Source organism: Cajanus cajan, chromosome 2, assembly GCF_000230855.2.
Source record: "Cajanus cajan strain Asha chromosome 2, NIPB_CcT2T_4, whole genome shotgun sequence".
NCBI lineage: Eukaryota > Viridiplantae > Streptophyta > Magnoliopsida > Fabales > Fabaceae > Cajanus > Cajanus cajan.
In genome coordinates this window covers 39,186,854-39,213,266 of record NC_138518.1, presented here as the reverse complement: position 1 = coordinate 39,213,266, position 26,413 = coordinate 39,186,854, and the positions used below count along the sequence as shown (strand labels likewise).

General features: G+C 39.2%; 1 long non-coding RNA gene across 1 annotated transcript; it reads right to left on the bottom strand.

Annotated features, from left to right (window-relative positions):
- Positions 1-22,297: 22,297 nt before the first annotated feature.
- LOC145954248 (uncharacterized) lies at positions 22,298-25,538 on the bottom strand. The gene is made up of 2 exons (XR_014431412.1): positions 24,822-25,538; positions 22,298-23,893 (listed from the first exon to the last, which is right to left on the bottom strand). It is a non-coding gene; the product is annotated as an uncharacterized LOC145954248 (long non-coding RNA).
- Between the last annotated feature and the right edge of the window lie 875 nt (positions 25,539-26,413).

The window sequence follows — 26,413 nt, the reverse complement described above, 5'->3', positions numbered from 1 at the left end:
GCTCAATTATTCCATTGGTACCTTCAAGAGGTGTGAGACCACAATTAGGGAAAGAATTTACTTAAAACTTTAGCTATGCAATCCTTAAGTACATAATTTGTTGAATATTGAGTAAGCCAAAAGGCATAACCATATAAGAAAATTTTCAAAAGTTTTGGTGATGTAATTCATTCATCAAATCATCTATCTTAGGGATTGGGTGCCTAGACTTTATTGATGGCTTTCTAAATTGGTGAACATCCTCTATTGCCATCTTTCTTTGGCACCAAAAGAATGAGGGTGACACAAGGGTTAAGGTTCTCTTGAAGCTAGCCCTTTTTCTTCAAATGAAAAATTCTTTTTTTCTTTTCTTTTCTTTTTGTTTTTGTTTTTGCTTTTCTCTTCTTCATCTTTCTTAGATTTTAGTTTGAGTTGGTCCTCATTCACTTGAGAGGGTGATAGAGAACTCCACACAAACTTCATACCTAAGTGTTGAAAACTTATTTTATTTGTGAGGCCATCATGGACTGTTTTCTTGTCAAATTGCCATGGCCTCCCAAGCAAGACATGACTAACCTCTAATGGCACTATGTCACATAAATTTTTTTTTATACTTGCCAATAGAGATTGGTATGCTTGCTTGTTGGTTAACTACAACACCTCTTTCCTTATTGATCCATTGCATTTTGTAAGGTTTAGGATGAGGTTTTGTAGTTAAGGCTAGCTTATCAACCAATCTAGTACTACAACAATTAGAAGTAGAACCACTATCGAAAATGAGAGAACATGTTCTTTCTAAGACCTTGCATTTTGTTTGAAACAAGTTCTCTCTTTGTGATTGGTCAATTTCACTAGATTGATTGTTAAGGAGCCTTCTAACCAACAATAAGTTTCCTTCACAAGGTAAGATTTCTTCCTCGGATTCTAAAACTTCTTCTTCATCACTTGAAGATGAGGAATTAGCTTCATGAAGGCTACTATAGTGATCTTGGCCCTTTAAAAGCATGGTTTTCTTGGTGGGACATTGTGAAGCAATGTGCCCACGGCCAAGACACTTGAAACACTTGATGTCACTTATTTTAGTGTCTTTGGAAGATGCCTTAAAAGATGGTTTTTCTTTTTCTTTTTCTTTTTCTTCCTTGGGAGAAGGTTGGGAAGAATAACCCTCCTTCTTAAAACTCTTGGGATAAGAGGGAGTGGAGTCTTTTCAAAAATATTTTCTTGTAAGTTGATGCTCCACTCTTGAGCAAAGTTGAACAAGTTCATTCAAATCTCTATAAGGCAAAAGTTCAACTTTGTCTCTTATCTCAAGGTTTAGACCACTTTGAAATCTAGAGATTGTGGTCTTCTCTTCCTCCCTAATCTCAGCCCTCATCATTAGCAACTCCATAGATTGCCTATATTTTTCCACACTAGAGGACCCTTGTTTCAATCTTTGAAGCTTATCCATAAGCTCTCGGTCATAGTATGGAGGAATATGCCTCCTTTTTAAGGCACTACGGAGCTCATTCCAATATTGGATTGGGGGCTCATGATTTATTCTCCTTTCTTTTTCTAAGGAGGTCCACCAATACATAGCATGCCCTTGGAAGTTAAGGGTTGCTAAAGAAACCTTTCTATCTTCACTCACTCCAGGGCAAGAGAAAAGTTGTTCAACTTTCATTTCCCAATCTAAATAATTTTCAACATTATCCTTGCCATGAAATGAGGGAAGAGTGATGTTAGGTTCCTTATTTGATGGAAGAGCATGGGCTAAAGGCCCAACTACTAGAGCTATGGCCAGGAGATTACTTGAAGACTTGTCTGCTTCAGAGCTTAGTAGGCCCAATGGGCTTGGTGGGCCTAGGGTACTTCTCACTTGGACCTTACTTGATTGAACACCATGTTTTATTGCATATTCTTAGCATAGGAAGCTACTTTGATTTTGGTCTTGTATTTTGACCATAGATTAGGGTTTTTGCTTTGGGCTTGTATTTGGGCTTCTTGGGCTTTGGGCTTTTGATACCCAATATTAGGCTCATTCTTCTTCTTGTAATTTTTCCTATTCATTGTATTTTCTTGACCATTTTATTTAGGTCATTAGATTAGGGTTTAAGGAGGATTAGTAGTTTAATTGGATTAGGTTAAACTAGGTTTAATTTAGGATACATTTAAGTTGCATTTTGGGTCACATGTTTCACGCCACCTTGGCTGAACATGTGTGACTCAAAATTAACCCTAAATGCATCCTAAATTACACCTAAATGTACCTAGCCTAATGTGACCGGACATGACATGTGTGTGTGAAGTTTTGAATTCAAAATATTTGAATTTTGAATTCAAAACTTGGCGCCACATGTGACTCCTTCACATTGGCGCCAAGTGCTTGAATCCGGAACCTTTATATTACCTCCTTCACACTTGTAACTTCACTTTGAACATTATATGAAATTTGAGAGCCTTGTGCCGAGTTTCCCTTCAAAGTCACCGAACTTCTTACCTTAAAAACCCTAGGAGAGTTCATCACTTTCCTTCTCTTTGAAGTGAGTAGTCCATTGTTCCTTAAGCTTGGATGCTTCCATCCAAGGCTTAGGCCTAGTACATCCGAGATTCCTCTTCCATTTTTCCTTCATTCCATTCGGAAACAAGCTCCTTGAAGAAGATCCGAGCTAGAGAGAAGTTTAGGAGAAGCACTTCTTCCACTCCTCCTTACCTTCTCCATCATTTTTGGTATCAAGAGCAAGGTCTTCAAGGAGATAAGTGTCTTCATCTTTTTGTGTGTTCGTGTGTCTTGTGGTTCCTTGTGTTCTTGTGGTTTTGATTGAGTTTCTTTTCGGATCTATATTGTTTTGTGTTTTTGTGTTTCATAGATCCATTGTTTGATTGTTTTGATTTTCTTCCACAATCAACATGTTTTAGGACCTATTTGCTTGTGCTTATTTTGATTTTATTTGAGTCTCTCCATTCTTGTATGTTTCCGTGATTGGACCTCATGCATTTGCATTAGATTTTGGTTTTTAATCCTTGTTTTGTCTTAGAGTTTGTGTTTAGTCATTATATGTTACAAAATTCCTTGAATAGCATGTTAACCTAATTTTTCTTTGAGTACATTGTTCATATTGTTTGGTTTTGGTTTGCTTAATTTTCTTGCCTACCTATATGTGCTTTTGTTTTACCTTATTGAGTTTATAATTTGCTATTAGTTCTAGTAAATTTCTTTAGAGTTAGGTTTCCATTGTGTACTTAAGTTTTCAAATCACTTTCTATTGAAAATTCTTAAGAAAAATTTGTGTTACTTAAAATCTCAAGTGTTTAATCCTACTTCTAGTGCACTAATTCTTGTGGATTCAAATTTAAAAAAAAAAAAGAGTAAAGAGGCTGAAAACAGAGGAAAATACAGAGCCTAGTGATTCAAAAGTTCAAAGAAAAGTGTACAAAAAGAATCCAACACAAAACCTAAAAAACTAGTGCACTAGTTTCATCATTTTTCACTTGAATTTTGACTAACTTGTAGTCTCGGTTTCTATAGCATGGAATCTTGAAAAATTTGAAAACAAAAGGCAAATACCTTCTCTGGAATCTTAATTTCAATTTAGAAAAAGAAAGAATAAAAAAAATATATAAAGCAATTTAAAAGTGAAAAGCCGAGAAGAGTACAAATAGAAAATTCACTTGATTCCTTAGCTTGTTTGGACTACTATTTGGTGTGTTCTTATCCAATTGTTTCCAATTTTTTTTTGTGTTGTTAATCTACTCTAGTACCTATCTAGGAACCTTCCAAACTGAGTGCTAGCCTTCTTTGGAGTCTTAATTTTCAGTTTTATTTGTTGAACCTCTTTGAGTCTTGTCATATACACATTACTCTTCAATTTTGGTATAAGCTTCTTAAATTGTGCTTTTGTTGCTTGTCTTGTTTTCTTTCATTAAACTTTCTGTGCTAGAAGTGGCCTCAAATCCTTGCTTAAGGACCAAGCATTGACTCAACAAAGAGTAGGAAAAGTTTTGGACACTAAGACTATAAAATTTGACCTAATTTAGTGACCAAACTCTTCCTAAACTTCCTTCACTTGAGTGACCATTCCTTTCACCTTGTGAGCAGCCTCCATTAACCACTTTTGTTGTGTTCATTGTTGTCGCCACCGGCCCGAAACGGGCTTTCGGCATTCGCGAAGGATGGTTGGACTCTTTTATTTGTTTAAAAATATGGATTGCTAGAATGACTTATTCTCAAACTGAGACCTTGTCAAACGAGCAATTTTATTAAAAGGCTCACCAATCCATGTTAATCCCAAGCGGGACCCTCCATGGATTAGCGGTTTTCATAAAAAGGAAGGGTTCATGGAGTCGCCACCAATGTTTTACTCAAAACATTGGAAAAAGAAGTTTAAGGCAATCGATTCAAAAATCGACTTCGGCCATGACAACCAGAGTCGGGTAAGGGAGTCGGTTACGCGTGGGGAAGGTGTTAGCACCCCACAGCGCCCCTTTCGGGTTCCCTATGACAGATTATTTCTAAAAATAATAATGCGAAATTACTAAATTACCCCTATTTATTCTAAACAATTATAACTTAACTATCTACATGATGATAGTTAAATATACACACAGAAAGCAGTAAAAGGAAGGTCTTAAGAAGAAACCTTTGAAGCGTGCTTTTATATTCAAGTAAAACTGGGAAGCTTTTTGACGTTCCCTCGCTCTACAAGCCCGCTCGCTCACTCCTAGAAAATTTTAACTATGGAAATCCCGAGGATTTCCCTTCGACTTAGTTCGAGACTCAAGCAAAAAGCTCAGAACTCGAGAACTTTGTCGGATCAACTCTCCGAGTGATTTCTAGGCAGAGCACTGCTCAAAAAAACCCAGAATACTCAAGAAGAGGGTTAAAACTCAGTGTAAAAGTGTAGAATGACGTCCAAATGACGTCTTATTTATAGGGAACAGGCGCAATACGGGCCCTGGAGTCAATACGGCCCGTATTGAAGTTTTGAACTACAATACGGCCGTATTGAATTCAGTACGACCGTATTGAAGTTCAAGAAACCTCAATACGGCCGTATTGAGTTCAGTGCGGCCGTAGTGAAGTTCAGAAACTTCAATACGGCCGTATTGAGTTCAGTGCGGCCGTATTGTAGTTCAAAATGTTCAATACGGCCGTATTGAACTTTTGGGAGGCCGTATTGGGCTTCATTCCCTCCACTTCCTTATTTTGAGCTATTACAAGACCTCTAGACCTACAGAGAATCCTCCTAGGGCCTTCCATGAGTCCTTCTGGCTGACTTTCCTTCAGTCCTCAAGAGTCTTCAAGCTTTATTTCCGACCCGGACAATTTTAGGGGTCTACAGCTGCCCCCCCTTTACTTAGTCGGACGGCCTTTTGGTGTACCGGCTGACAAGTAAAGGAGTTGACCCAATTGTCCGGGTGATGTGCCAACCTTCTGACTTGTAGCGTCTTCCGGTGGAAAATTATTGAGTAGCCTCTCCAGGTTGTTGCATACCTCGGCGCTTCTGACAACCTCGGTAGCTAAGTTTACCCTCTCCAGGGTCAACTTCACTCGACGCCCGAGCCGGAAGTTGAACACCAACGTGCCTCTGACGACGCTGATGGTTGAGTACTGTCTCTCCAGACCTTGAGTACCGTCTCTCCAGACTTTGAGTACCGTCTCTCCAGACTCTGAGTACCGTCTCTCCAGACTTTGAGTACCGTCTCTCCAGACTTTGAGTACCGTCTCTCCAGACTTTGAGTACCGTCTCTCCAGACTTTGAGTACCGTCTCTCCAGACTTTGAGTACCGTCTCTCCAGACTTTGAGTACCGTCTCTCCAGACTTTGAGTACCGTCTCTCCAGACTTTGAGTACCGTCTCTCCAGACTCTGAGTACCGTCTCTCCAGACTCTGAGTACCGTCTCTCCAGACTCTGAGTACCGTCTCTCCAGACTCTGAGTACCGTCTCTCCAGACTCTGAGTACCGTCTCTCCAGACTCTGAGTACCGTCTCTCCAGACTCTGAGTACCATCTCTCCAGACTCTGAGTACCGTCTCTCCAGACTCTGAGTACCGTCTCTCCAGACTCTGAGTACCGTCTCTCCAGACTCTGAGTACCGTCTCTCCAGACTTTGAGTACCGTCTCTCCAGACTTTGTGCATACCTCGGTGCTCTGGACATCTGGGTAGCGTGAGTTTGCCCTCTCCAGGGATTTGTGATAGTTTTGTCTCCACAGTCCACGATGCTGCTTCGACGATTGTTTTTGATTTTTGTGCCACTGAGGGCTGGATAACGCAGGGATCCGTCTAGGGGATGTGCAGTTACTCATAGGTTCTTGTGTCCCAACTTTCCATTGCGTAGTTGGTACCCATTGAGGAATTTCTGTTTCCTTGGGGTGTAGACACGAAGATGCTCTTTCTGATGTGAGCGATGCCTTATGATTGGCTGACGTCCTTTTGACGGTGGTGGAGTATCCCGATTATCCTTATTCGGGTGTCTCTTTTGATTTTCTGATTTTTGTAGCCTCTGTGTAGGCTGTTATCCGCTGGGGGATTCTGTCATTCAATTCTTGACTGGCCTCTTCTGTTAGGCAAATCATCTTGATGTTCGGTGTTTGGCTGGATGCCGAATTCCGCTTGGGGAACATTTATTGATATTTTTTATTTTTCTTCTTTTGTAGGGGTGCCTCTTGAGTAGGCGACTGGGGATTTGGGGATCTTATGTATCCCAGAGTATTATTTAGGAAGCCTCTGCAGGCTTAGCCTCACTCAGCGCTTGAGTCAGAGAGCTATCTTCCACTGAGGAAGTTTCAAGTCCTTTGACTGAATATTTTGCTTGGATGATCGCGCTTCCATTGGGGATTTTGACGATCTTACTTTGATAGCTCTCGCTGGGGATTTGTTCCATGAGCTTAAGCTGAGTTTTCTCTGGGGAGTATTATTTCTGCGAGCCTCTCCAGGCTCAGTTATTCTGAGAGAGTATTATTTCGGCGAGCCTCTCCAGGCTCAATTATTCTAAGAGGGAGTATTGTTTCTGCAAGCCTCTCCAGGCTCAATTATTCTGAGAGAGTATTATTTCGGCGAGCCTCTCCAGGCTCAATTATTCTGAAGGAGTATTATTTCGGCAAGCCTCTCCAGGCTCAGTTATTCTGAAGGAGTATTATTTCGGCAAGCCTCTCCAGGCTCAGTTATTCTGTGGGAGTATTATTTCGGCAAGCCTCTCCAGGCTCAGTTATTCTGTACGAGTATTATTTCGGCAAGCCTCTCCAGGCTCAATTATTCTGTACGAGTATTATTTCGGCAAGCCTCTCCAGGCTCAATTATTCTGTACGAGTATTATTTCGGCAAGTCTCTCCAGGCTCAGTTATTTGATACGATTGATTTTCTAAATCTTTTGCCTTTTTTGTCGTTTTTGGCTTTTTCTGTATTTTGCCTTTTATCGATGTTTTTGGCTTTTTCTGTTGACTGTTGTCATACACAAGCAATTTTTCTATTTTTCTATTTTATGCAATTGCCTCATGAAGAGGTCTTTGAAAATTTCTTTGTGGCTAATACGGCCATATCCATTTCAGTACGCCCGTATTGAGTTGAAAATTTGTTCATAACCCTATTTTTAGTACGGGTGTACTGAACATGATACGGGCGCATTTGTTTTTTCTAAAGTTTGATTTTTTTTTTTTTTGAATAAACAGAGAATAAGTGATCTTCCATTACACCTATCATCTGTATGCATGTATGTGATGTATGATGCACCTAATTCTATTTGATTTATCTTTCAAAAGAATTAACCGATGCGTTTTTTGTTTGGATTCTGCCATTCCTCAAGACGGACTGTGCGCTGCCGACTTCTGTAACCGAGGAATGATGCGTGTTATATTGAGATGGGTGTCATCAACCCAGTGATTCTTCCCTTCCTTTAGAAGACATGTCAACCCTCCTATTGACCACTATATCTCCATGTTTCCACTAGATTATCTTAAAATCGTTTGGGACAAGAGAGAAAAGAAAGGAAAGATATTTTTTGTTCTGAAGTTTGTGTTTTAGAGGGGTTTTATTTTTATTTTGAAAAATAGTTTTTGTAAGAATGGCTGGCCAAGGTAGGCTTATTGTGTTTAGGCTTGTTTGATTAAACACTTATGAAGTTAAGAAAATCTTTGTTTATTGACGTTGTGATTTTGACAACTTAGATAGCTTCCCTTGAACCTTTCTTGAATTCGGCTCGTGGTACCATCATGGATTTTTGTTTTTTTGATTGTCCTTATTTTTGCCTAAAACACCCTTTTGTGGCGTTTTAGCGGACTTTTGTTTTTGTTCATTTTTGCAACCCTAACTTTTGCCTAGGTCACCCTTTCGTGGGATTCCTAGCGGGTCTTTTGCTCTTATTTTTGCGCAGCCCCCTTTTTGGGTTTCCTGCCGAGCTTCTTTTATTTTAAAGGATTTCTTTTTATCCATGATGGCACTTGTCGAGGCCAAGGGAAGGTGCTCCAAGTTGTCACACACACTTCCACATAAAAATGATGCGGGATTATTGTTATTAAGACAATTTTAACCTCATTCATGCTTATTCAAACAGGGTTAAAATAATGTGGTCTAGAGATTTATTGCAAGCAAGAAAAGAAGCAATAAGAAATAATAAAGAATGATTTTATTATAATCATAGTGGAAACATGTGCCCTATCGAGGCTCGGGGGTCGGGCTGTCCCCGAGGAGTAATCTCTAATAGTCATCAGGTCTATACATCCCTATTGGAAGGAGAAGAGCACTTGATGACGACGACCGGCCTTGACGCTTGTGAACCGGCCTTCCTAAAGATCTGGCTTAAAGAACGTCGAGAAGGATCTTGGTTCCTCTTCGTCCTTTGATCTTTATTAGGGTTCTATCCTAACCCTTGTTTCCCCGGATTATCCTTGATAACGGGTAGCTCGGGAATTCCTTGGGAATCCTTGCCTAATCCTTGTCCTGGCAAGTATCCGTTCTTAGTGAGCATATGGGCTACCTTCTTCATTTCTCGGGGAAACGTCTCAACATTGGCAATTTCCAATGCTTGGAAGGCGGTTTCCAAAGCTTCCTCTGCTGCATCCACATAAGGTATGGTGGATGGCTTGCTGATGAGTATGTCATCTTCAGCTTGTACGGTCACCAGTTTGTCATCCACTATGAATTTGACTTTCTGGTGGAGCGTAGAGGGAACAGCTTTCGCATCATGAATCCAAGGTCGGCCGAGGAGACAGCTGTATGCGGGAGTAATGTCCATCACTTGAAATTCGACGTTGAAGATGGTGGGTCCAATTTGGATTTGGAGATTGACTTCTCCCACCACTTCTCTTTTAGAACCATCGAAAGCTCGAACGATCATGTTGCTCGGGCGCATTTGGATTCCCTTGATTGCCACTTGCTCGAGCGTTCTTTTTGGCATCACATTCAAGGAAGATCCATTGTCTACCAAGACTTTAGCGATGTGATACTCCTTGCACTTTACAGAGATGTGCAAGGGCTTGTTGTGGTTCGGTCCCTCAGCGGGGATCTCTTCATCGGTGAAAGAGAGGTGATCATTAGCCGTGATGTGACTAACAATCCCCTCAAATTTGTCTTGGGAGATAGTATGCGACACATATGCCTCGTTCAAGACTTTCAACAGAGCTTGCCGATGCGGTTCGGAGCTTAGGATCAACGACAACAAAGTGATCTTTGCTGGTGTCTTGTGAAGTTGATCCACAATGGAATACTCGCTTTGTTTGATGATTTTTAACAGCTCATCAGTCTCCTCCTCGGATTCTCTATCTTCCTCGGTTTTCTCCTTTTCTTTTCCTTTATTCTTGGGAGCTTTATCCTGAAGATCTTCGGGAGTGTAGATCCTGCCACTCCTAGTCATGCCCCCAAGTCCAGCGAATATTGCTGTTGGCAGAAGAGTGGATGTCGTATATCCACGGCACAGCCTTATTTGATTCGTAAGGGAAAGGCCTTGGAGCGGTGATCCTTAATGGTGTTGGACCTTCCCCTTTGTTCGTCTTGATTACCAACAACGGAGTTGACGTGTGTTTGCTTGGCACGGTTGTTGGCTTACACTTGATAACGAACGGCGTGCGATCCATTCTTTGAACATACGCATCGATTAATTCTTTCTTTTTATTAATGTTTATTAATGATTTACTAGGAGGGATGTATGAAATGTAAACCTAGATCCCTCCATGATCTTTGATAAGAATGCATGATATGAGATGATGACGTTGAATATGCATGCATTGTGTTTATTCAACTAAGCATTATCATGTTTTTAGGATGTCCCTAAGATGATGCATGATATTGCTTGGTTTGGATAAATAATATTTTTCTTTATTTTTCTTTTGGATATTTTTTGTATTTTTTGGGTGAAAAGGGAAACTACCTATATGAATGTGATGAAGGTAGATGTTAACACCGTATAATGGAAGATTCTTATTCCTATTTATTCTTATTTTTAAAAGAATAGGAATGTTGTATGTTTAAAGAAATGCAATGTATGCTCAAACAATTTCACATAATCAATGCACAAACAATTCACTCATCCACGAACAGTCACGAGCGAATCACGAGGTAGGGGTATCCTGCAGAAAAGTGCATATTCAAGGTGGATCTAACTGTTCTCACCGGTCTGAGGCCCCCAAGGTGCCCCCATTATAGGGACCCAATTCCTCTCGTCGTAAGTCGATGGAAAGTTCCAACGCACTGTCGGACTTGAGTTCATGGTTATCACCTTGAGTGATGTTTTCCGACAACGGTCTACGGGCACCTATAGACCCATTCGACAACCGGCCGTACTAACATCCACTCCCTATGGCTTACCACTCATGCCCCCGGGTATAGAGGGAACTGTTGTGTGCAAAGGTTCGTGTACAGTTTGTATTCCAAACAATTGCGAGAATTTAAACATACAACAGTTATTTAAAGCCAAATAGATAAAACATATTATCATACAAGCGAGGGGTAATGAAGTAATTTTAACTATTATTTGTTAAAAATAATCTGTCACTAAATGGGACTGACTCTCGAGGCTTCCCCAGTGCAGTCGCCATCTGTCGCCACCGGCCCGAAACGGGCTTTCGGCATTCGCGAAGGATGGTTGGACTCTTTTATTTGTTTAAAAATATGGATTGCTAGAATGACTTATTCTCAAACTGAGACCTTGTCAAACGAGCAATTTTATTAAAAGGCTCACCAATCCATGTTAATCCCAAGCGGGACCCTCCATGGATTAGCGGTTTTCATAAAAAGGAAGGGTTCATGGAGTCGCCACCAATGTTTTACTCAAAACATTGGAAAAAGAAGTTTAAGGCAATCGATTCAAAAATCGACTTCGGCCATGACAACCAGAGTCGGGTAAGGGAGTCGGTTACGCGTGGGGAAGGTGTTAGCACCCCACAGCGCCCCTTTCGGGTTCCCTATGACAGATTATTTCTAAAAATAATAGTGCGAAATTACTAAAGTACCCCTATTTATTCTAAACAATTATAACTTAACTATCTACATGATGATAGTTAAATATACACACAGAAAGCAGTAAAAGGAAGGTCTTAAGAAGAAACCTTTGAAACGTGCTTTTATATTCAAGTAAAACTGGGAAGCTTTTTGGCGTTCCCTCGCTCTACAAGCCCGCTCGCTCACTCCTAGAAAATTTTAACTATGGAAATCCGGAGGATTTCCCTTCGACTTAGTTCGAGACTCAAGCAAAAATCTCAGAACTCGAGAACTTTGTCGGATCAACTCTCCGAGTGATTTCTAGGCAGAGCACTGCTCAAAAAAACCCAGAATACTCAAGAAGAGGGTTAAAACTCAGTGTAAAAGTGTAGAATGACGTCTAAATAACGTCTTATTTATAGGGAACAGGCGCAATACGGGCCCTGGAGTCAATACGGCCCGTATTGAAGTTTTGAACTACAATACGGCCGTATTGAATTCAGTACGGCCGTATTGAAGTTCAAGAAACCTCAATACGGCCGTATTGAGTTCAGTGCGGCCGTAGTGAAGTTCAGAAACTTCAATACGACCGTATTGAGTTCAGTGCGGCCGTATTGTAGTTCAAAATGATCAATACGGCCGTACTGAACTTTTGAGAGGCCGTATTGGGCTTCATTCCCTCCACTTCCTTATTTTGAGCTATTACAAGACCTCTAGACCTACAGAGAATCCTCCTAGGGCCTTCCATGAGTCCTTCTGGCTGACTTTCCTTCAGTCCTCAAGAGTCTTCAAGCTTTATTTCCGACCCGGACAATTTTAGGGGTCTACAATTGTACAGGTCCAGGATCAACTTAATTCAAGGTTTGGTGGCGGATTAAAACACTTAAACAAGTGTTAGAAAATTGGACAACAAAAACTGTCACTAACTTGGTCACTAAAGCCGCCATTTATTGCTTTCTAGGCTAGTTTAAATTTTGCAATCTCTCTTGTATTTTAAACCAATTTTTAAAGCTTGGAGGGAGTATTAAGAAGCTGGTCAGGTATATCTAACTCCTTGGTAGCCTACTCACGTGTAGTACTAGTGGAAGTGGTTTTGAAATTTCATATGTTTCAAGCTTCCACTTAGGGTTATCCGACTAGTTGCTTATCTTTGCTTCCTTTAAGTTTCTTGTCTTTAAATTTGTTTACTTTGCTGCCCTAATTCATCTAACTTGTGTAGTTTTAATTGCTCACGCTTAGTTTAGCTTTAAAAACAAATTGTGAAAAGCATAATCATAAAATTTTTTGTGAAAAGTTTTGGGGAATTAAAAGTACCACAAAGGAGTTTAGTGATTTCCACTTGAAAAGGCTTGGTTATTAAGTGGCTCTTTGTAGCTCACCTCCCTTGATAGTGCAACTTGTACACTTAGACTTCCAAGTGTTATTTTCATTCCTAGAAAATACCCAAAAACATTTTATAACTTTTGCATAGCATATAAAATTCTTATTGCTTAATCATGAGTCATATTTCTCAAAGTAGTAGTGACTTTGAATCTCCTAAAAGTTTTAAAAGAATTGTCAAGGAGGTTGAAGCACTAAAACTTTGGAAGCAACAAGAGGTACTTCAAAAAGTAAAAGAAAAGATTGAAAGAGAAGTACAACTTATTGCTCTTGAGGAAGAGATAAACAAGATTAAGCAACAAGAAGAAAAAATCTTGAAAATAATAAAAAAAAGGAAAAGTCAAAAAAGTTCTTCAAGGAGCTCAACCAAGAGTTCCAATGACTCTCTAAGCCAAGAGAATGAGGGTAGTAGGAATATTGATGCTTATTACCAACCCAACCCTAGAAGAGTCATTAGGGAACCCAAAGTGAGGGAATCAAGGGTTGATCTCCCTTACTTTCAAGGGAAAGAAAATGTGGATGCCTACTTAGATTGGGAGATGAAAGTGGAGCAAATCTTCACTTGTCATCAAGTAGGTGAGGAAAGGAAAGCTCCCTTGGCCACCCTAGCTTTCCAAGGACAAGCTATGTATTGGTCGACATCCTTGGAGAGAGAGAGAAGACTTCACAATGACCCTCCTATTACTTATTGGAATGAGTTGAGGAGTGCTATGAGAAGAAGGCACATACCTTCTCATTATAGTAGGGAGCTTATGGATAAGCTCCAAAGACTCCAACAAAAGAACATGAGTGTGGAGGAGTATAGACAGAAAATGGAGTTGTATCTCATGAGGGCTGGGATTAGGGAAGAAGAAAGATTGACCATTGCTAGATTTTTGAGTGGTCTAAATTTTGATATAAGAGATAGAGTTGAGTTACTCCCTTATAGGGACCTTGATGATTTGGTCCAACTTTGTATAAGGGTGGAACAACAAAATTTAAGAAAAAGTTATTTCAAAGGCAAAACTCAATCTAGCTCTTATATCAAGAAAGACTACAAGAGGGAGGGTCAATATGATTCCTCTAAGAAATTTAGCAAGGGTCAAGAAAAAGAATAAGAAAATGAAAAAGAGAAAAATAAAAATGTTGTCACTTCTAGTAGTAAGACTAGTGACATCAAATGCTTTAAATGTCTTGGGAGAGGCCACATAGCTTCTCAATGCCCCACTAAAAAGGTGATGATTTTAAGAGGGCAAGACATTTATAGTAGTGTTGATGAATCTAGTTCCACTACTTCAAGTGATAATGAAACAAGTGAGGAAGACCATCCAATTGAAAGAGCATATCCTTATGATGGTCAACTTCTAATGATTAGAAGGCTTCTAGGAAGCCAACCTCATGAGTGTCACCTTTCACAAAGAGAGAATATTTTTCACACAAGGTGTAAAATTTTTGATAAAGCTTGTTCTCTCATTGTGGATAATAGGTCTTGTTGCAATTGTTGTAGCACAAGGTTGGTGGAGAAGCTTGATCTTACTCCAATTCCCCATCCGAAACCATATCAAATTCATTGGCTTAATGAAGATGGGGATATCATTGTAGATAAACAAGTGAAAGTCAAGTTCTCTATTGGTAACTATGAAGATCAAGGGGTTTGTGACATAGTTCCAATGGAAGCTTTCCATATTTTGTTGGGAAGACCATGGCAATTTGACAAGAAAACCATGCATAATGGCCTTACCAATGAAATTACTTTCACCCATAAAGAAAAGAAGTTTGTACTTCATCCTTTGTCTCCTTCACAAGTGATAGAGGATCAAGTACAAATGAAAATGAAAAGAGAAGAAGAAAAAAAACTTGATTAAGAAAAAAGAAAAGAAGCATAAATCTTCAAAGAAGAAGAAAGAAGAGAAACCTCTTCCAATAGAAGGAATTCAACAAGAAACTTTAAAACAAACCTTATTTGTTGAAAAGCCTTCTTACATTCTTCTTTGTAGAGGTATGCTTAATTGTCATAATTTAAGTATTGAACCTAGTTCTTTACCTCTTGAAGTTTCTAATTTGTTAAAAGAATTTGATGATATATTCCCTAGTGATGGTCCTAAGTGCCTTCCTCCTTTTAGGGGTATAGAACATCAAATTGATTTTGTGCCTGGGGCTAGTCTACCCAATAGACCAGCCTATAGGACAAATCCCCAAGAAACTAAGGAGATAGAGAATTAAGTTCAAGAATTATTGAATAAGGGGTGGGTGCAAAAGAGTTTGAGTCCCTGTGTTGTGCCTGTATTGTTAGTGCCCAAGAAAGATGGAAAATGGAGAATGTGTAGTGATTGTAGGGCCATTAACAATATCACAATTAAGTACAGGCACCCAATCCCTAGACTTGATGATATGCTTGATGAATTACATGGTGCTACTATATTTTCTAAAATTGATCTTAAAAGTGGTTATCACCAAATAAGAATCAAAGAGGGTGATGAGTGGAAGACTGCTTTTAAGACCAAATTTGGATTGTATGAGTGGCTAGTTATGCCTTTTGGTTTAACTAATGCACCAAGTACATTCATGAGGCTTATGAATCATGTCTTGAGAGAGTGTATAGGGAAATTTGTTGTTGTTTATTTTGATGACATCTTAATCTATAGTAGGTCTCAAGATGATCACTTAAGACATCTTAGAGAAGTTTTGATGATCCTTAGGGAAAACCACTTATTTGCAAATATTGAAAAATGTACTTTTTGTGTGGATCATGTGGTTTTCCTAGGGTTCATTGTGAGCAAAGATGGGGTTCGTGTGGACCCCGAGAAAATCAAAGCCATTCAAGAGTGGCCCAAACCAAGGAATGTTAGTTAAGTTAGGAGTTTTCATAGACTTGCAAGTTTTTATAGAATATTTGTTCCTAACTTCTCTAGCATTGCTTCACCATTGAATGAGCTTGTCAAAAAAGATGTTTTATTTGAATGGACTTCAAAGCATGACCAAGCATTTCAACTTCTTAAAGACCAACTTACAAATGCACCCATACTAGCTTTGCCAAATTTTGAAAAGACTTTTGAGCTAGAATGTGATGCGTCTGGAGTTGGCATAGGGGCTGTGTTATTGCAAGGAGGACACCTCATTGCATACTTTAGTGAAAAACTAAAAGGTGCCTCCCTCAATTACCCCACCTATGATAAGGAGTTATATGCCTTGGTTAGGGCTTTTCAAACTTGGGAACACTATTTAGTGTCCAAAGAGTTTGTCATCCATAGTGACCATGAGTCACTTAAATATTTAAGAGGTCAAGGTAAGTTAAATAAGAGGCATGCCAAATGGCTAGAATTCCTTGAACAATTTCCATATATTATTAAATTCAAGAAAGGAAAATCAAATATTGTAGCTGATGCATTATCTAGAAGGCATACATTGCTTATGTCTCTAGGTACTCAAATTCTTGGATTTGATAATATTAGGGAATTGTATGAGGAAGATCTTGATTTTGGTGATAATTATAAAAAATGCCAACAAAAAGCTTTTGATGGTTTCTATATGGCTGAGGGGTATTTGTACAAAGAAGGAAAGTTATGTATACCCCAAGGATCCATTAGGAAACTGTTAATTAAAGAGAGTCATGAAGGTGGGCTTATGGGGCACTTTGGTGTTGATAAAACCCTTAGTTTGCTAAAAGAAAAAATTTATTGGCCCCATATGCGAAAGGATGTCCAAAGGCATTGTTTTAGATGTTTGGCTTGTTTACAAGCCAAGTCTAAAGTGATGCCTCATGGTACATACACACCTTTGCCTGTTTCTTCTTCCCGTTGGGTAGATATTAGCATGGATTTTGTGCTAGGTTTACCTAGAACCCAAAGGGGAATGGATTCTATCTTTGTGGTTGTGGACCGTTTCAGTAAAATGGCTTATTTCATTCCATGCCACAAAGTAGATGATGTAAGCAACATTGCAAAACTCTTCTTTAGAGATGTGGTTAAACTCCATGGACTTCCTAAGACAATAGTTTCAAATAGAGATACTAAGTTCCTAAGCCACTTTTTGCGTGTCTTATGGTCAAGACTAGGAACCAAACTCCTCTTTTCAACTACTTGTCATCCTCAAACAGATGGCCAAACTGAGGTAGTGAATAGATCTCTATCTACTATGCTTAGGGCAGTCCTTGTAGACCCCTAAAATTGTCCGGGTCGGAAATAAGACTCGAAGACTCTCGAAGATCAAAGGAAAGTCAGCCAAAGGGACTCTTAGAAGACCGTGGGATGACAATCTGTAGGTTTAGAGGTCTTAGAGTAGCAAAAAATAAGAAAGTGGAGGGAATGAAACCCAATACGGCCTCCCAAAAGTTCAGTACGGCCGTATTGAACATTTTAAACTACAATACGGCCGCACTGAACTCAATACGGCCGTATTGAAGTTTCTGAACTTCAATACGGCTGCACTGAACTCAATACGGCTGCACTGAACTTCAATACGGCTGCACTGAACTCAATACGGCCGTATTGAGGTTTTTTGAACTTCAATACGGCCGTACTGAATTCAATACGGCCGTATTGTAGTTCAAAACTTCAATACGGACCGTATTGACCCCCAGAGGCCGTATTGCGCCTCATCCCTATAAATATGACGTCAATTGGACGTCATTCGACACTTTTACACTGAGTTTTAACCCTCTTCTTGAGTATTCTGGGTTTTTTTGAGCAGTGCTCTGCCTAGAAATCACTCGGAGAGTTGATCCGACAAAGTTCTCGAGTTCTGAGCTTTTTGCTTGAGTCTCGAACTGAGTCGAAGGGAAATCCTCCGGATTTCCATAGTTAAAATTTTCTAGGAGGGAGCGAGCGGGCTTGTAGAGCGAGGGAACGCCAAAAAGCTTCCCAGTTTTACTTGAATATAAAAGCACGCTTCAAAGGTTTCTTCTTAAGACTTTCCTTTTACTGCTTTCTGTGTGTATATTTAACTGTCATCATGTAGATAGTTAAGTTATAATTGTTTAGAATAAATAGGGGTAATTTAGTAATTTTGCACTATTATTTTTAGAAATAATCTGTCATAGGGAACCCGAAAGGGGCGCTGTGGGGTGCTAACACCTTCCCCACGCGTAACCGACTCCCTTACCCGACTCTGGTTGTCATGGCCGAAGTCGATTTTTGAATCGATTGCCTTAAACTTCTTTTTCCAATGTTTTGAGTAAAACATTGGTGGCGACTCCATGAACCCTTCCTTTTTATGAAAACCGCTAATCCATGGAGGGTTCCGCTTGGGATTAACATGGATTGGTGAGCCTTTTAATAAAATTGCTCGTTTGACAAGGTCTCAGTTTGAGAATAAGTCATTCTAGCAATCCATATTTTTTAAACAAATAAAAGAGTCCAACCATCCTTCGCGAATGCCGAAAGCCCGTTTCGGGCCGGTGGCGACAGTCCTAAAGGGCAATCACAAATCTTGGGATGAGTATTTGCCTCACATTGAATTTGCCTATAATAGGGTAGTCCACAAAACTACCAATATTTCTCCTTTTGAAGCTGTGTATGGGTTTAATCCTTTGACTCCTTTAGACTTGATACCTCTTCCTAATGTTGAACATTTCATTCATAAGGAAGGGGCTTCAAGAGCTGAGTTTGTTAAGAAACTTCACGAAAGGATTAAAACTCATATCCAACTCCAAAATGAGAAGTATGCTCAACAAGGAAATAAAGGCAAAAGACCTATGATCTTCGAGGAAGGAGATTGGGTTTGGCTTCATTTAAGAAAAGAACGTTTTCCAAAATAGAGGAAGTCCAAACTCAGTCCTAGAGGAGATGGTCCCTTTCAGGTCTTATAGCGTATCAATGATAACGCTTATAGGCTTGATTTACCCTCTGATTATGAAGTAAGCCTACTTTTAATGTTAGTGATCTCAAACCTTTTGTAGGTGCTAGTGATGATGAGGAAGAGTCTTCAGATTCGAGGACGAATCCTTCTCAAGAGGGAGGGAATGATGGAAGAGCATGGGCTAAAGGCCCAACCACTAGAGCTATGGCCAGGAGATTACTTGAATACTTGTCTGCTTCAGAGCTTAGTGGGCCCAATGGGCTTGGTGGGCCTAGGGTGCTTCTCACTTGGACCTTACTTGATTGAACACCATGTTTTATTGCATATTCTTAGCATAGGAGGTTACTTTGATTTTGGTCTTGTATTTTGACCATAGATTAGGGTTTTTGCTTTGGGCTTGTATTTGGGCTTCTTAGGCTTTGGGCTTTTGATACCCAATATTAGGCTCATTCTTCTTCTTGTAATTTTTCCTATTCATTGTATTTTCTTGAACATTTTATTTAGGTCATCAGATTAGGGTTTAAGGAGGATTAGTAGTTTAATTGGATTAGGTTAAACTAGGTTTAATTTAGGATACATTTAAGTTGCATTTTGGGTCACATGTTTCACGGCACCTTGGCTGAACATGTGTGACTCAAAATTAACCCTAAATGCATCCTAAGTCACACCTAAATGTACCTAGCCTAATGTGACCGGACATGACATGTGTGTGTGAAGTTTTGAATTCAAAATTTTTGAATTTCGAATTCAAAACTTGGCGCCACATGTGACTCCTTCACATTGGCGCCAAGTGCCTTGAATCCGGATCCTTTATATTGCTTCCTTCACACTTGTAACTTCACTTTGAACATTATATGAAATTTGAGAGCCTTGTGCCGAGTTTCCCTTCAAAGTCACCGAACTTCTTACCTCAAAAAACCTAGGAGAGTTCATCACTTTCCTTCTTTTTGAAGTGAGTAGTCCATTGTTCCTTAAGCTTGGATGCTTCCATCCAAGGCTTAGGCCTAGTACATCCGAGATTCCTCTTCCATTTTGCCTTCATTCCATTCGGATACAAGCTCCTTGAAGAAGATCCGGGCTAGAGAGAAGTTTAGGAGAAGCACTTCTTCCACTCCTCCTTACTTTCTCCATCATTATTGGAGGACTCCCTATGTCTATGGGGTCTTGGGGGTCTTTGATAGTAATCATCATTGTGATGACTACTATAGAAGATATCACTTGGAGGTTGGGTATGATGCCCTTCCTCCTCATGAACAATTGAAGGTATTCTACCCCCTTCACCTTTTGAAGATTTAGGGGAAGAGACTCTTGGTCTTGAACCACTAGCCTCTCCTTCCACCACTAACCTAGCAAGCAATCTTTTTGTTTCTTCATTTTTTTTTCTCATTTTCTCTTTCTCTTCTTCTAAGCTCTTCCTCTCTTTTTATATTTTCCTCTTCTTTTTTCCTTAGGTACTCTTTTAGTTTCCTAAGTTCATCCCTAACACTAGACCTAGTACTACAAGAGTTATGACCATGTACACTAGATTGATCACTCATCTTTGATCAAAAAGGTTTTCACAAAGTTGTTTTCAAAAAAGGTTTGAAAAAGGTTTTCACAAAGAGTGAGTGATAAAAAGGTTTTCACAAATGGTTTTCAAGGTGCAAGATAGGTAGGAAAAGGCCTAAATGTACAAAGTGAGCTATCAAAGGGAGGTGGACTACTAGGAATCACTTAATAACCAAGCCTTATCAAGTAAAAATCACTAAGCCTTTTCACACTTTTCTCACAAAACAATTTGGCACAAGAATAAAGTGTATGTGTGTGTGTACGTTCCCCCTAGTAGGCAAAAGCAAGCCTTCTAAACGAAAATTGAGAAAAAAATAAAGTCCTAAGCAATTATGCTACCAAAAGCTTTAAAACATGCAAAGGAAAGCAACTTAAAACATATACTAGTCGAATTTCTAGGTGAAGGTTTTCAAATCACCTTCAAACTACACGAAATTACCACCAAATTGAAGAGGTTTAAAATGGCCAATTACAAACCAAAAAATGAATGAAACCAAAGCCAAAACACAAGAGGCCAAAAATGTAACAAGAAAGAAGTAAGTAGAAAAGGAAGCCTCCAAGTCTTCAATTCTCGACCCCTTCACAATGAACACCCAATGTTAGCCTTTAAATGGTGTTTTCTCTCTTTGAATTGGTGTGATCCTCCAAAGTTCCTTGAACTCCAATCGGACAACCCCTCCACACAATCCACCAAGAAAGTGTGTAGTGTTTTAGAAGTTTTCCCCACCTAGGTCAAGAAGAAAACACAACCCAAGAGTACAAGAGGCCAAGAAAGAAAAAAACTAAAAAGGCACAATTAAGAAAAGGCTAAACTCAAATGGAATTTATGAGACAAACTTAAGAGTAGAAAGAAGACTCAAAAACTGAAATTAAGGCACATTAATAAAAGGCAAGCACACAAAAGAGTAATGCCTACAATGGTACTAGAATAGAATAGCAAGTAGGTTTAAAAGAGAAATGATGCACTTAACATGTTTGATTTATTGTCTCATTCGGCCATTAAGTATTATCTAATGGTTCAAGAATTTACTCCAAGTGCTATGGTATGAAAGTTGGTCCAAAACTCCACAAGTCTAGCAAAGGGTTCCCTTTTTCTTGTTTTTGGTTTCTTTGTTCTTTTTGGGCTTGTCCAAGTCTCGGTTTCAATGTTCCAAGTCCATACACTTTTTCACTTTTTTTTTTTGAATTTTATACTATTCCTTTGCTTGGGGTTTTACACTTGTTTTTAGTGGTTTTGTTAGCAACTTTTTGGAGTATTCTTTTAGCAACTTACACTAGCTCAATGAGACAAAATTTGAGTGTTTTTCTTAGGTTTTTAATAGCCCATGTCCAGCAGCAAAAATAGGCATAAATAAATCAATTTCACACTCAAATTATCAAACATCATGTAGACATATAAGTTCACCAAGGAATACACAAAATTGGCCGAAAATTTGAAGCAAATATGTGTAAAGAAATTAATCACACATGATATTCTAAGTGATGTAGAACATGCTAGAACTAATTAGCATGCATGATTGACTCTCTAAAGCACTCTAAACCCCACGGCCATTTCAACAAACATAAGGCATGCATATCATATTTTGATCGTGAAAGTGTCTAGGCATGTGAACTTGGAATTTTTTTTTCAAGAAAAATTAGGGAAAGTCATACGCTTATGACAAAACTTAATAGATTAAAAAAAAGAAAATCATATGATCATCATTTTTTTTAGCATGCACCAAAATTTTCCAGCCACTCACACTTAAACCAAAAATGGGTGAGTCCTACACAAGGAATCCTAGGCACAAGGATGATTCATAAGAAAATTTAGAGCATGAATCAATGATCAACACAAGACATATAGACCAAGAGAATGTGTATATCAAGCACAAATTTTAAGACAAACAAGAAGACACATTAGACATGACCGAATTTATGAGAGACCAAAAACGTTACCCTTGAAGAACCTTTGGCTCTAGATACCACTTGATGGAATCCTTGCTAGCATTGATGGTTTGGTTGATCAATGCGAGAGCACAAGGGAGGCGTTTTGTTTAAAGGAGGAATATGGTAGAATGGACGAAAATGGAGAGTGTGGGCGAAGTGTTAGATGAAAGGTTTGAGAGGGCACTCTAGGGTTTGGCTCACTTCAAGGTAGATGAAGGCCACTTCTAGGGTTTAGCTCTCAAGGTGGAGATAGGATGGGAGGTGGCCGAAAATAGCCAAGGTGACTAAGGATGATATAAAGGCAAAATGCTCTCTTTATATTCAATTTCCAAAATATTTACATGATGCAAGCCTAGGGTATTTATAGGAGTGGGAGGCATCTAGGGTTGCATTTGGAGAGTGCATGGCTGAAATTCTCAAGCCAAATGCACACCAAATGAAATGCAAATTAACCCTAAATGCAACTTGGTGGCCAAGGATGGAATCTTTGGGATTAGTTAGGCTACATCTAGGTGCATGATAAGACCATGCAACCTTTGCCCTCCACTTGGGCCTAAGCCTTTCTAACACCAAAAATAGGTCTAATAGCCACAAAAATACGTCTAGGTTTTTGTTCCCACCCTAATCAAATACCTTAGCCCAAAATTAAAATCCTATGATCTAAAGCACCCCATAATACAAGGGTAAAATGGGAAATACAAATGAAAATAAATCCTATGACTAAAATATCCCAAAATACAAGGGTAAAATTGGAAATACAAGTAAAATAGATCCTATGTCTAAGATATCCCAAAATACAAGGGTAAAAATGGAAAATCAAAGACAAGGGCAAAATAGGCATAAAAATAAATTCTAGGCTACCAAAGCTTAAGAGAGTGATTAGTGTATTTATTCTTGAGAAACTTGTCTTCTAGGGTTTTGACTTCCCTATCCTCTTCCAATTTCCTAGCCATTGGCTTAGTGATGGGTCCCACATGAAGCTCCATGGATGGTCCTCCATCAAATACTAAAAATAACCACTCGATAAAAGCTTGGACTTTCTTCCTTTTTGCCTAGCTCGCTACTCTTGGATCCCTTTGGATTTGGCCCCTTAGCATCATGTCATCATCAGATTATAAACCAAAAGAACATTAATCAATTTAGTTCAGGCATGTAGATCATTTATTTTGCAAATATGATGAAACTAGCATGGAGAAGGTTGTTGCTTCTCTTCAACTAGCCTCAATGTGTGCCCAATCTTCTTCCATAGATTTTGAAACAAAATACATCTTCAAATGATTAATGAGGAAGGAGGAGGTATACATCAAATAAAGATATGCAAGAATGTGAAGAACTTGTCACAAGGAAGAATTCCTTAATAAGAGTTCATGAGGAGATAATTTCACCAACAAAGAGAACTAGACTTTTGGTAGAGAAAAATATTAATTTTATTATCAAATAGCTCAAAACTGTTCATCTACAACGAGGAGAAAGAGTATATAGAGTTTGGTTAGCTTACGGTGCAAGTTAGACTAACCATGGTTAACTGTAACCAAAGTTAGTTAACTTGTACTCAAGATAACCAACTCTAGTTAAATGGTTTGAATCTTGTAACGACCCACCCTAGGCCGTCACATCAATAACCAACTAAAATAAAATAATATAAAATAAAGAAAATAGAGCAAAATCCAGCTACGCTAGAGTGTAAATATACAATAACATATAAATTGTTTCTAAAATATAATATAATCTTTTATAATAGAGTCATCATCCTCAGTAAAGTTATACAGTAATCCAAAAAGATAATATAATTACAATGTCATGAAAACATCAAAATAAGACACCCTAGGTGCTGGTCAAGCTCTAAACCTAGCCACTTCTCAAAGCAGCTATCCCAAAGCCTCATACCTGATCTGCCCCCCCACATAGTGAGATCATCACAGTCCACATCATGGAAATATAAGGGTTAGCACATATAAAACCAATCATAGTACATCATAATAAAATATCATTAAACAGATATTTATCCACAGTATTTATCTAGACCAACAAGTCATTTTCAAGCTAAATATAGACCAACCCAAAATATAATGTATACACGTCCATGCCAATGTATACATATTTTATGATAATAAAATAATCCATAACCAATGTATACAATCCATACCATATGTATACATATTCCACATCCAAAACAAAGTCACACCACTGTATAATCCATGATGTAACCAACACATCCAAACCAAATGTTGGCCTCAACACCATCCAAACCAAGTGTTGATACGGTGAAACATGTCAGCAACCCATGTCCCACGCCTAACCTCTCATGGAAAATATACAGTTGGATTACGTCGTCACGTAACCCTGGTGGGGCCACCTCATCCATCGGTATGACTCGGCCTAGACCCATACCGGTAGCAAATAGAATACTTAGAGGAGTACTTCAGAATCCACCTAACATCTAAAGTGGTTTATCATATAATCTTTGGAAAAGTTCCACATTGGAATCCTCACCATGGGATTCCCAAATTTCATATTTTTCCAAAGATTATATCCTGATCTCACCAAGAGATCTATCCATACCATAACCTTACTCCTTTAAGTCCTATTTACTTTTCCAAACCACATACACATAGCATATTCCATAATTAAACATAACCATAATCATGCCAATTTGTCAATATAATAATAATATAAATAATTAAATATCCAAAACAACCATCAATTGATCCAAATTATATTATGTGAAATGAAAATCTCCACATAAAATAGCATATTAAAATTATACTATTCCTATCATGCTCATACGCACTAGATTAATTTTATAAGCACTACCCTTACTTGGATAAACCTGAACTGAAACTCGGGTAGAACCTTCTCCTCTTTCTTGCTTAAACAAGAACCGAAACTCGGGCAGAATCTCCACCTCTCTCCTTAAACAAGGATCGAAACTCGGGCAGAATCTCCTCCTCTCCTTCCTCTTTTCTCTCCCCTGGCAGAACCTCCTCTACTGGATTCCTCTTTCTCTCTCCTCTTTTCTTTTCTCCTCCCCTCTTTTTCTTTCTCTCACTCTCCTCTTTCTCTCTCTAGGATTCTCTTCTCTCCAGTTATATTTTTTTTCACCCCCCTGCCTCCTATTTATAGGCAACCAGAGTCACCCGGAACGGCCCGTATTGAATTCGGAACGGCCCGTTCCGAATCTTTCAAATGTACACAAATTTTTAAACTGGAACGGCCCGTTCCAAAATCGGAATGGCCCGTTCCCAAAAAGCAGAACGACCCGTTCTAAAATCGGAACGGCCCGTTCCGAGACTCATCCAGAACGGCCCGTTCTCCTTCCGGAACGGCCCGTTCTCCCTCCAGAATGGCCCGTTCCAAAATCAGAACGGCCCGTTCTCCCAGTTGGAACGGCCCGTTCTGGACCCGTTCCCAACTTAAAATTTAGTGTCTTTTTATTGCTTGGAACGGCCCGTTCCAATTTTGGAACAACCCGTTCCAAGTTACCCATTTACCCCTCAAACTTTAATAAAATTTGCGAAAATGCCATTAATAGAAATTACAAAAATACTCCCTTTAGAAAAATGAATATTACAAATCTCACTATCCTAAGACTAAAAAAGCCAATGGTAGCTTGTCACTTGGCAAGATGCCAAAGGTGTGAGTAGACAAGGCCATGTGGCTTGTTGGAGTCTGTCGCCACCCGCCGAAACGGACGTTGGCATTAGCGACGATGGTTGGACTCTTATTAAGTTTTGAAAAAATGGTGGATTGTTAGAACGACTTATTCTCAAACTGAGACCTCATCGAGCTAACAATTTTGTTTAAATGACTCTCACCAATCCATGTTAATCCCAAGCGGGACCCTCCATGGATTAGTGGTTTTCGCAAAAAGAAGGGGTTCTTGGAGTCGCCACCAATGTTTTACTCAAAACATTGGAAAAAGATATAAGGCAATTGATTTTCGCAAATCAACTTTGGCCATGTAGACCCCTAAAATTGTCCGGGTCGGAAATAAGACTCGAAGACTCTCGAAGACCAAAGGAAAGTCAGCCGGAAGGACTCCTGGAAGACCCTAGGATGACAATCTGTAGGTTTAGAGGTCTTAGAGTAGCAAAAAATAAGAAAGTGGAGGGAATGAAGCCCAATACGGCCTCCCAAAAGTTCAGTACGGCCGTATTGAACATTTTAAACTACAATACGGCCGCACTGAACTCAATACGGCCGTATTGAAGTTTCTGAACTTCAATACGACTGCATTGAATTCAATACGGCTGCACTGAACTTCAATACGGCTGCACTGAACTTCAATACGGCCGTATTGAGGTTTTTTGAACTTCAATACGGCCGTATTGAATTCAATACGGCCGTATTGTAGTTCAAAACTTCAATACGGACCGTATTGACCCCCAGAGACCGTATTGCGCCTCATCCCT